The 12,422-nt window shown below is 40.9% G+C and overlaps 1 protein-coding gene across 5 annotated transcripts in view; it reads right to left on the reverse strand.

Moving 5' to 3' along the window:
- LOC143033824 (uncharacterized) overlaps window positions 1–12,422 on the reverse strand; it is a 154,744-nt gene that overhangs the window by 12,469 nt on the left and 129,853 nt on the right. The window lies entirely within an intron of this gene.

Genomic DNA, 12,422 nt, shown 5'->3' on the forward strand with positions numbered 1-12,422 from the left:
TGAGATTAAAAGTTGCCAAACATGAAATAATTTCATTTTACATTTAAACTCGAATTCGCTGATGCCACATTATCATGCACGGACAGGTGGCTAGTGAGGAAACTAACCAACTGTATTAGCCTTTCAAACGAGTTAAATTGATTAAATTCATTAAATAATACTGATTAGATATAGATATGATATTAACAAAATTATCAAATAAATTACTGAAGGAGAGTAAGTGAATTGTTTCAATTGTGAGTATTTCACTTTTGCTCTTTCGTTCAAAACAAATGTCGACTTTGATGTCAGACAATGTTCAGCAGAAAACGTTGACATCATTTGTTTCCCAAACAACAATAACAATTATACACATCTGTCATTAGACGACTTTAACTAAGGCGAAGATCTACTGATCTAATAATACAGTGCAATACCCTCAGAATTACTCACACACAAACACACGGGATGTAACAATATGTTTTCGTGTGAACGGTAACGTATCCAGTACAGTTCTTGGAAATCATAGTTCTAGCACAGAATGGAGGGTAGCAATGATGAAAAAAAAAAAAAAAAAAAAGGATCAACGAACCAACCAAGAGAGGATTGGATATGACTAAAGTTGAGTCGTCATTGGGAGTGATCCCTAAGAAAACATGTTTAAACGTTACTACAAGGACGAATTACAGGTACGACTCTGATTTATTCTCGGGAGTTAGGAGGAAAGGGGGAGCAATGGATAAAAATGTGGACACGGATAGAGTTATTAGGATTAACAGAGCAATAAAGAATCGAGACATCAACAACTTGGCAGAAGAATTTATTGATTTAAAATAAGACCATAAAGCTTTACAATTAGAGGTATCAAACTTACGCACAACTAATGAGGTGATACTAAGACAAACGATCGAAAAAGTGAACTGAGTGCGATTAAAAGAGAAAATGAGAGAAAGGAAAACGAGGTTAGAAATATAAACGAAGAACTGAAGAAAGAGGTAAATAACAATTACAAGCAGTAACTCAAAAGATAGAAGAATAAATCAAAGAATCTGTATGAAATAAAAAAGTAAGTGGAAACAGGAACGTGAAAATCAAAAACTCTCATTCAAAGAAATAGTACAGCAGCAGACAAAAGAGAATGCAAAGGAAACAGTGATCAAGGTGATCAAAGAAAAGGAAAACTGGGTGAGAGACACAGTGGACAAAAAGAAATGCATTGTGGTTTACAATGTAGACAAATACCAAAGAAAAAGAAGAGAAAGAAATTGCGAAGGAGATACTGAAAGCGGTTCAGGACGAGGGACAGAATTTGGAAAGGAAATCGATGACGTGCATAGGATGAGTACATACTCAAAAGAAAGAAAGAAAAAACTACAGACCAATGAAAATAAAACTAAGAACTCAAATGATAGCGAAAGAAATACTATCAAAAGCGGCAAAACTAGCAGTGAAAAATACAAAGATGTGTGGAAAAAAAAGAAAAAGAAAAATGAACGAAGAGGAAATAGAGAAAAATAGGGCACTAAGAAGTGAATCTTAAAAAAAAAAGAGAAAAAAAAAAATGGAAACCGAAAAAAATTATTTTATTTATCTTATTATTATTATCATTATTATTATTATTATTATTATTATTATTATTACTATTATTATTATTATTTTTATTTATTATTATCATTGTTCTTCTTCTTCTTATTATTATTATTATTATTACTATTATTTTTTTTTTTTTTTTTTTTAGAGTGCTGGATCTGAGACTAAGAACATGGTACATAAAAAAAAGTGGCATATACAAACATGGAATAAATTAACTAAACGACAATTTCTCAACAGAGAAACCATATATAATGGGATTTGTGGAGACAAAACTGAGAGGTCCTATACAAGCAAGTATGGTGGGACAAGGTTTATACAACCTTTGGCCGAAAAATAGAATGGACAAACAGGGAGAGAAATCATCTTATTGACTAGAAAGGGCTTAAATGTAATAAAGGTAGCAGAAGGTAAAGAAAATGTGGAATTGATCACGATTAAAGTCGAAAATAGCAGTATGAAAAGCAAAAAGTTCATAGTTGTATATGTGGCCCCAAAAACTAAGATTTGGTCTGACAGCGAACACTCAAAATTACTGGAAGACACAAAGAATGAATTAACCGAGACACTGATATATGGAGAAAACATAGTGATTATGGGTGACTTTAACGCAAAGGAAATAAATTGGGAAGAATGGGACCTTTCGCAGTGAGAGATTTGATACCAGACACCGCCAGATCTTGTAATTCTTGCCGGAAAATAATTACTTTTTTGGGCAAGTATTATAAACTTACAGAGGTATATCGTTGTACATTATTGTGTCTGAAATTTAAGTCAATTAATTTCATGGTTGCAAACGGCATATAGCATTGTTTGAGCCTCTATTTATAATTACAGATGATATTCGTAAAACAGCCTATAATTGTATCAAACCAAGCAATTTGTCATTTTCTACCGACTTCAATGGACATATACTGATATATACTTTCAACTGAATGCACCAAGCAATAGGCAAATCTATGTAATGTATAGAAAATATATTTTTGTATCGAAGACTTACTTTTTCCGGTACGATAACTAAAGCCCCCTCCACACGTACCATCAGTCCATCACGTATCAGCGACTTGATACAGTAGTCGTGATGAAAACTTGTCACTAGCGTCCGGACGGGCTGCATCACTGCGAATACCTTGCGCGAACAACCAGATCTCAGTCATCATTTGGCTTTCACGGGATGAGAATGTCTGCCGGCGCTCTACTCATTTAATCAATAAACCACCACAGTTTTGTAGTGTATACATTTTTCGTGCCAACATCAGACTTCTTTGATGCAATGATGGCAGTCTTCCCTGTGAAACTGTGTTTTCAGGGTATAAAGTTTTTTGGTAATGTCTTCATTCCGCACATTACATTTTGTTAAGGAAAAGAAGTCAGCTTTCGATGTTTGTACTTTTTATATTTCTCATCTTATATTCTTTGCACTTGATATTCCAAATGGCTGGGTACTGCTTTAGTAGCTTTAATGTAATGTAAGATAATAGTCTTCGTCCACTCGAAAGGCTTTGCGGAAGTTGCTTGTGCCATTGTATGAAACTAGAAGAGCGAAGCAGAGCGCGTGCTTCTTCTCCCATCAACTGTTGGCACACTGCGCAGCGATTAGAAATCGGTACGCCCATGACTGCTTTCATGATGCTGCGACGTTTTTCAACTCATCGCTTCAATACATCGCGCATCAAATACTCGTACGTCCGCCACCACTGTTGTTATATTTTATCTCGCTGATTATCTTCATATACAGGACGTGACAGTGATATCCATTATTTTTCGACACTCTTAGATAAATTCCACAAACCGAAATCGACATCCTCTAATTTTTACTCCTTACACTTATTGTATACGGCTCACATACATGACGAGTAATATAACCCCAGTCATATACCCACTCCTCAACACACTGTCCAGTACAGGCATTAATCGCTGAATCAACATCACGAGGCTCAGTGGAAATCGCTGACTCATATCCTTTTGGCTTTGCAACAACACCTCGACCACCAAACAGACATACGAACGCACATGAACATCCGAGTAACCAAACAAACAAAACACAAATTAAGTATATTGACGATCCCCCTTGGACATATATATACATATTTAGTTATTAAGTAAATCACACCCTGTAATCCCAGGATACTAACCTTAGGAGATGACCGTGATCTTGCTCGCATAAACTCTAAAGCTTATGCGAACATGACACCTCATAAGTGCTAAACTCATCATTTCCGGGCACCAAAACCAGCTCGCGCACCCGTGGAGGTGTCGGTTTTTAGTGACGTGCCCTAGTGATAAGACTGTGTAATAGTGTGTGAACTAACTTTATACTGGATACGACAATAAAGAAACAAAAACTTAGAGGCGTTTGTGCAGTGGACCCCTTATTGTGATGATGTGACGACCCCGTTACATTTTGTGTCTACAAGTAACGTTGGATGGAAACGATGTAACGATACCGTTACACCCGTCCCGTTACATCACTGGTGGCAGCAAACCCCGCAACCCATCTACTCCGAAGAGACTACGGTGTACCTTCTACGGTGAACTTCAAACCCGTCCATTTTTCTCCAACTACATTCAAGTACGAACAAATAACCGCACTGAACAAAACGCTCTCAAGAACAAGAACTTGGTTCACACTATACATCACGGGCAATCGTCACAAGCCGATCTCCCACTACTAAAATCAACATTATAAAGGTAACATAAAATCCTTACAATTAATACCAATATATTCCGTAATCAAACCACCCCTGATACGGCCTGTCTCCTTTTTTTACGAGAATATCAACGAGGCGCTCCCCTCATCTAGAGGTAAACCTACACACACCACTCAACCAAAAACCCTATTACTACGTGACGTATTATGGTGACGCACGCCTCTCTCAACGCGTAACTACAAAAAAGTCTACGCCAAACTACAGCCCCACCTGGCGATAACTACAAATCTGTCTACATTTTACGAGTGCAGTGTCCAATTAACAAAAATATTCCAAGTAAGACTATTAGGAATACCATTTAAAAAAAAATATTTAACAGTGTTAAATAATATATATATAATTATATTAACCATATAAATCATTTTTTTCTAGATTTCACTATTCCACTGTTTTGCATACATACTATTATGATCATATGCATTTTTTTACCAGTGACATAATTTGTGTGTACACTATATGTCACTCACCAAACAGTCGTAACATTATTTGGCTGAAAGAAAATAACATGCTTCAAACATTTTGTAAATTCTAATTTTCAACCACTACAACTTATCAAATACCAATTTCACATATTCCTAATACAATTTCATATTTATAGATATGCAATAACCTTACTAGATTTGACTATTACATAATATCACATTTATATGTACTCTTACAGTTAAGTAATTCTTGTCTAAACTCCATTTATATTTTACATAGAACTTAGACATTTTTATAAATGTAACTTACCCTTCATAATTACTACTGTTAACCAGTGATTATTATACCATAAGGTGCACTATATTTAACCATTATTATTATTATTACATAATATTTTTACATTTTTTTTAACCAATTATAACTATATATTCTTATATATAACCCATATATAAATGTTGACATCCTATATCCCCCCCTCCCTTATCTAAGCATAACATATTACCCTTAGTTACTATATACCTATTATTCATATTTTAACAGCTCTTTTTTTCTTAGATTACAAATCAAACCTAACTATTAACTAATACATACTAACTATTAACTAATACATGACTTGGCAACATGGCCTCTGCCACCAGAAGCAAAGTTTTACAAAGGGTACATAGCGTCTTCTCAAAGTCTAGAGAAGAAAAACAACAACATGACATATCCAGTGACAAAGAGGAAATACACACAGAAGACTTAATTGGCAATGACAAACCAGACCATTTTTACCTATATCCACAGGTTGACAATACCTCTAAACAGTTAACCAATGACCAGTTAAATAATCCTGACAAAACTAATCCTAATGCAGATAACCCAATAGACCCTCTTTATGAGAACGATGTCTTACCTTTTTTCAACCAGCCTCCTCAAGTAGACACCTCCAACCCATCTCAACCACAACAACCCACCCAACCAACTCCTCATATTACTCCTCCTAATATCATACCTTTCAACCAGCCTCCTCAAGTAGACCCCTTTCACCCCTCACAACCACAACCACCCATTCCTCCCATCCAACCAAATATGCAAACAAAACCTCCTATAAACCATAATCCATCCAACCCCCATATCCCAACACATAATAACCCCCCTCCCATTCAGCAGCAGTACCAAAACTTCCCCTTTCCTTCCCCCCATACCCCATCTGGTCAAACCCACTCCACACCATACCACCAACCCCCACATAACCTTCCGCCCCACCCACAATATTATCCTTACCCACAACCTCAACCAACAATAATTAACAACTATCAAACCATAACCCCCCTCACAGAAATCCCAACCTTTTCCCAAGATAGTGGACTATCCATTACAGACTTCTTGACAGCATGTGACCTGTTCTTTTCAAAGAACACACAATACTCTGAGACAGATAAAATAAATTTGTGCCGTCAGAAAATAGACCCATCTGACATTTGCCGTTCAAAGGCAAGGATGCTAGACAGCTTAGTTGCATGTGGAATCACATATCAGGAATATAAACGCCACCTTCTTAAGGTCTTTCATAACAAACAAGCAAATAATATATCCTTCCTTATCACTTTCCTCAATAACACTAGAGTCCAACCACATTCCGTTACTAACATTATGGATTTCGTAGCTCTTCGCAAGCATGTTGCAAGGGCAGCAGTGAAACAAGTTGTGTGGTTCGGGGGTTTATTGATCGGTAGGTTATGCGTACAGAGGGGGCACGTCTAGTGCCCAAGGAATCTATAGAGCAACTGCCCGTGGGCGAAGGCATTGGGCGCCGTAGGCGCGCATACATACAGGGGGGGCTTTGTATAAAGTATGAAAGGGGTCCTTGTAGTGGGAGGCGTCTGCGAGTCGGGCACGCAGTACACCACCCTTGCACTAGTTCACATTAGTCCTATGCTCAGTACACTATACTACACCTCCCCCCCCCCCCACCGCGCTTGCAGAGGCGACGCGGGGGGCAGGAACGCCCGCGAGCCGAGGCGAGCGGCGAGGGGTAGGGGGGTCCGCGCGCGAGGGGAGGGGCGCGGCGGTGGCGGAGGCGTCGGGGGGCGGTGCCACCGGACGGAGATGGCGCCGATTGCGCCACCAGATTCGACCACTCGGTAGGCGAAGTTCGTAGTCCCTGGACTGAGCATAGGACTAATGTGAACTAGTGCAAGGGTGGTGTACTGCGTGCCCGACTCGCAGACGCCTCCCACTACAAGGACCCCTTTCATACTTTATACAAAGCCCCCCTGTATGTATGCGCGCCTACGGCGCCCAATGCCTTCGCCCACGGGCAGTTGCTCTATAGATTCCTTGGGCACTAGACGTGCCCCCTCTGTACGCATAACCTACCGATCAATAAACCCCCGAACCACACAACTTGTTTCACTGCTGCCCTTGCAACATGCTTGCCAAGATGGCGCAGTGAGTAGGATGTGAGGTTCGGGGGTTTATTGATCGGTAGGTTATGCGTACAGAGGGGGCACGTCTAGTGCCCAAGGAATCTATAGAGCAACTGCCCGTGGGCGAAGGCATTGGGCGCCGTAGGCGCGCATACATACAGGGGGGCTTTGTATAAAGTATGAAAGGGGTCCTTGTAGTGGGAGGCGTCTGCGAGTCGGGCACGCAGTACACCACCCTTGCACTAGTTCACATTAGTCCTATGCTCAGTACACTATACTACAGTAGCAAACGGAATTAAAGAGGTCAGAGAAGACCTAGAGAATAACTCTCCTTGGACTCACACTGACCAATTTGGTCAAAATGTAATGACAACAAAAAACTTACTAACATTCCTTGAGATAGCTTCCTATCTCTCCCAACTCCCTCCAAAGTGTTTAAAGGAAGCCTCCAAAAGGGAACTAGACACTAGAAACCCTCTAGCTTATACCTATATCTTAGATATCATGAATGCTTGCAATGTATCTTTAGACACCCCCAACCATCTCCCCAGACTAAATAGCCTTCACTCACAGCAGCCCCCTCCCACCAATCAAGGACAACCTTCTAAGTGGTGCTCCTACCATTCATCAACCAGTCACAACACAAAAGACTGCATACAGCAACAACAATACCCGCAGGTACAACACCACCCTATCCCTTGCTCAGTTCATGGAACCATTTCCCACACCGATGCCCAGTGTTGGACACAGCAACAACAATACCCGCAGGTACAACACCACCCTATTCCTTGCTCAGTTCATGGAACCATTTCCCACACAGATGCCCAGTGTTGGACACAGCAAAAACAACACCCGCAGGTACAACACCACCCCATCCCTTGCTCAGTGCATGCTACTACCTCGCATACGAATGCTCAGTGTCAAGTTCAGAATCAAAACAAACAAGTTCCACCCCCCTTTAAACACCCACTCCTACCTACACCAACACATCCAATCAAATACTGCAACCTACACAAAACAACAACTCACTCCAACAAAGAGTGTTACCTACAGAAAACACAACAACAACCTCATCAGAGAACTAACCAACCATTCACCACCCCTCGACACACCCCTCGACAAACAGCTCCCTCCCACACATCACACTCAACCCAACACCACCGATTGGGGGAACGTGTACCAGCCTCACGCACCAAACCACCATAGGAATATCTCATACACAACACAACTACCTCACCCTAGAAGTGAGTGTAGATCAACTTAAAGTTGACATGATGGTTGATACAGGAACAAACCTGAACATCATCCCAAGAGCTCTGTACGAAGCATTAAATGACCCACCCCAAATTCAATTTTCCAATATGGAAGGACTCCTAATAGAAGGGAGCACCATTTCACTTCACGACATGGTTGATCTGAGCATAGAAGTGAACGATTCCAAAGTAGGTTTCACACCTTTCCACATAGCTGATGAATGGAGTCTTGATCAACATGATCGACTCAGACAATAAACATACACTAGCTATGTTAACAAACATGTCAGATCAACACCGTAAAATCAGGAAGAATACAAACATTTGCGCAGTCCATCTCCATAATTCCCCTATCCAGGAACCACTGCCACAACACATCAACCCAGTGAGACCAACACAACCCCTTCCCCCTATCCACCCAGACCAAATCACGACATCAGCTGACGGAGAAATTCATAACGAGCTATTAGCTCTCCTACAGAGGAATAGATCAGCTGTCGCCTTAGAAGGTGAACCACTAGGCAAATGTGATATAATCAAACATCACATCCAAATTCCCCCTAACACCCCCCCTTCATACACCCCCGCTTACCGCATACCTCACAGTAGGAAATCCCAAGTCAATGACAGTGTACAAGAGATGATACACCAAGGCGTAATTTCCCATTCAGACTCCCCATGGAACAGTCCCCTCTTTTTGGTCCCTAAGAAAGACGGAACCTTACGCCCTGTTGTGGACTTTAGGAAAATCAACAACCTCACTTAATCTGACCCACACCCCCTCCCCGCCATGCAAGATGTACTACAATGCATTGGCAACGGGAACTCTGTTTTTTCCACAATAGACCTCAAGTCAGCCTTCTGGCAGGTCGAACTAACAGAGGAATCAAAACCCGTAACTGCATTCTCCACTGATAAAGGGCATTTCAACTTTGAGCGTATGCCCTTTGGCCTTAAGAATGCCCCCTCAACCCAACAAAGGTTGATGACCCGCATTTTCAGTGACATGATAGGAGTCTCATTATTCGTCTATTTAGACGACCTCATTATATATAGTCCCACAGAAAGAGACCACCTTAACACTTTAGAGATTGTCATCAAACGTCTCAAAAATACGGGGTTAAAGATTCAATTAAGGAAATGTAGATTCCTCATGAAGGAACTCATCTTCCTAGGCCATAAAGTGGATGCAAAGGGGATTCACACAAACACAGATAAAATAGATACAATAAACAATTTCCCAACCCCCAGAAACGCAAATGAAACACGAAGTTTCATAGGGTTAGCCTCATACTACAGACACTTTATCCGAAACTTTGCTGATATTGCTTCCCCTCTGACCAAATTCACAAGGAAAGGTGAGCCATTTCAATGGTCAGAAACAGAACAGCAAAGTTTCGACACTCTCAAACACACACTCACCACAGCCCCTGTACTAGTTTTCCCTGACATGAAGAAAGAATTCTTTCTTTACACAGACGCCTCCTCTAAAGGAATAGGCGCAGTCCTACAACAGAAAGATGACAATGGCAAAGAGCACCCCATAGCCTACGCAAGTAGAGTCCTCAATAAAGCTGAAAGTAACTACTCAACTACACACAAAGAAGGACTTGCAATCATATGGGCACTAAAACACTTTAAATACCTCATTTTAGGCTACAAGATTACCATACTAACAGACCACCAACCCCTAGTCTATCTTTTTAACTCCAAAGACCTACATGGGAGAGTTGCTAGATGGAAAGCAACTCTCCTTGATTACGATCCCATGATCGTATACTTAGCTGGGAAAGCTAACGTAGTGGCAGATTGGCTAAGCAGACAAACCTACATCACCCCCATAACCCAAACCATATGCATACCTATGCAAGAACTTAGAGATGAAACAGACAGAGACCCAATATGGTCCCCAATAAAACAGCATCTCATTTCACAAACCCCCTTACACTCCCGACCACCTGTCCCTATTGAGGAACTCAATCTGGTCGACGGAGTCATAAGGAGAACCATTAATACAAGAGAGGTTACTGTTATCCCCAGAGCCTAGTCCCCAAGCTCCTACACATATTGCACGACAGTGCAATGGGAGGCCACTCGGGCAGAGATAAGACACTAAACACTGCTAGACACACATACTACTGGTCTAACATGAAAAGAGATATAACCACACACATAGATTCTTGTATAACTTGCAACCAATTCAGAGGCCCTAACCTGAGGGAAATCAACATAAAAGATATCCCACTCCCTGCTGAGCCATGGGAAACACTTGGCATTGACCTACTGAAAATGCCAACGAGCCATCAAGGTTCCAACTATGTACTCACAGCAGTTGATTATTTATCTAAATACACAATCTTAATACCACTCCAAGACAAAACAGCAGAGACTGTAGCCAAAACCCTAGTCAACAATATCTTTTGTAGATACAACATACCACACACAATGTTATCTGACAATGGCTCAGAATTCAAAAATGAGGTGATGCGCGAAATAGCACACCTCTACAACATTGACCAAACATTTGCCACTGCATACCACCCTCAGGGAAACGGTCTGACTGAGCGAACAAATCGCAAGGTCCTAGAGATTCTCAGACCATTGGTCAACGACCTCATGGACAGTTGGGAAGATTGGCTACCACAGGTACAAGCCAGTATCAATAGCACAGTCAATTCCGCAACAAAGATGTCCCCACATGAGATCATTTTCGGCAAACCAATGCGCCTACCCTACCAAATATTCAACCAACCACCCCCACCCTTATACAACCTAGATAACCTCGCACACTGCATCAAAAGAGGTATGCAAACCATTTACAAACAAGTTAGAGCAAACCTGAAAGAAGCCCAGGAGAAGACAAAGACAAAACAACACAAACGGTCAATTCCACTTGACATAGCACCTGGCGACTCAGTCATGGTAAAAGACTCAAGTAGAACAAACAAACTCAAACCCAAATTCCTAGGCCCCTTCACAGTCACAAGTTCACTCCCTAACAATGTTTTCCTACTAACAGATCCTTCCGATCACACCACCTTCACCATACATGGAGAGAAGTTGAGAAAGGTCAAACTGAACCTCGACCCAATCTCACCTCCCATCCACAACCCACCTACCACAGACACACACCAATCACCAAAACGCAAGTCTCATCCCATGACTCTGCGTCGACGCAATTAAACATGCACTCTAGCTCTCGCCCCTGAAGATGCAGGACGTCATGTATCTATCAGTGGAGGTTAAAATGGCCCATTTCCAATAAGAACTCCTTTCCGCATATCTATCGAAACTTCTCTACTTCCTTCCGACCAATATAACCTTAGCGAGAGTCAGATAAACATATCCTCATTCACTGAGACATAACCTTCATCCTCCAAAATTAAATACATCATTAATTACCCACCTTAAACATCGACTACTTTTGACATGGACTCACTTGACCTACACTACAGGTACTGCCATATACCTCCACAGCCCTTTCCCTCTTAATCATTCTCTTTATACTTGTGGTATTAACCAAATTCTCTTGCATGAAGTAACACCTTCCAAAACCTTTCAACCTCCATACCCAAATTATTGTAAACCTAGATTAAGTTTATGCTGTGTCTCACCCACGTTCATGAATATTGTAATATTCTTTACGGGAAACCATATATATATATCTATTGTGATTACCAACAAGTGCGATGTGTTACACCACACTACCCATAGAACTGGGTTGGAAAATGACATTCCCTACAGTGTTGGTACTAAAACACATGAACGCCATAACAGTTAGAAAGAGATGTGACACACCAAACTGACCATAGAACATTATTTAGAAAACGACACCCCCCCACAGTGATAGTGTTAAACCATAAAAACCATAACATTTAGAAAGTGATTTAAACAGTGTTATCAAACATATAGTATAACCTTTCATGTGAAATCCAATATAACATGTAATCTGGTGAGACACAACGCTACACTTCTGAGACACAACATCGCTACCCCTTAATTACAGTTCATGATCCCCCTTGGGACCTCAGATTCACTTCAACAACACCCCCCCA

Source organism: Oratosquilla oratoria, chromosome 16 (genome assembly GCF_046742065.1).
Source record: "Oratosquilla oratoria isolate Oo_2021 chromosome 16, ASM4674206v1, whole genome shotgun sequence".
In the NCBI taxonomy this organism is placed as follows: Eukaryota; Metazoa; Arthropoda; class Malacostraca; order Stomatopoda; family Squillidae; genus Oratosquilla; species Oratosquilla oratoria.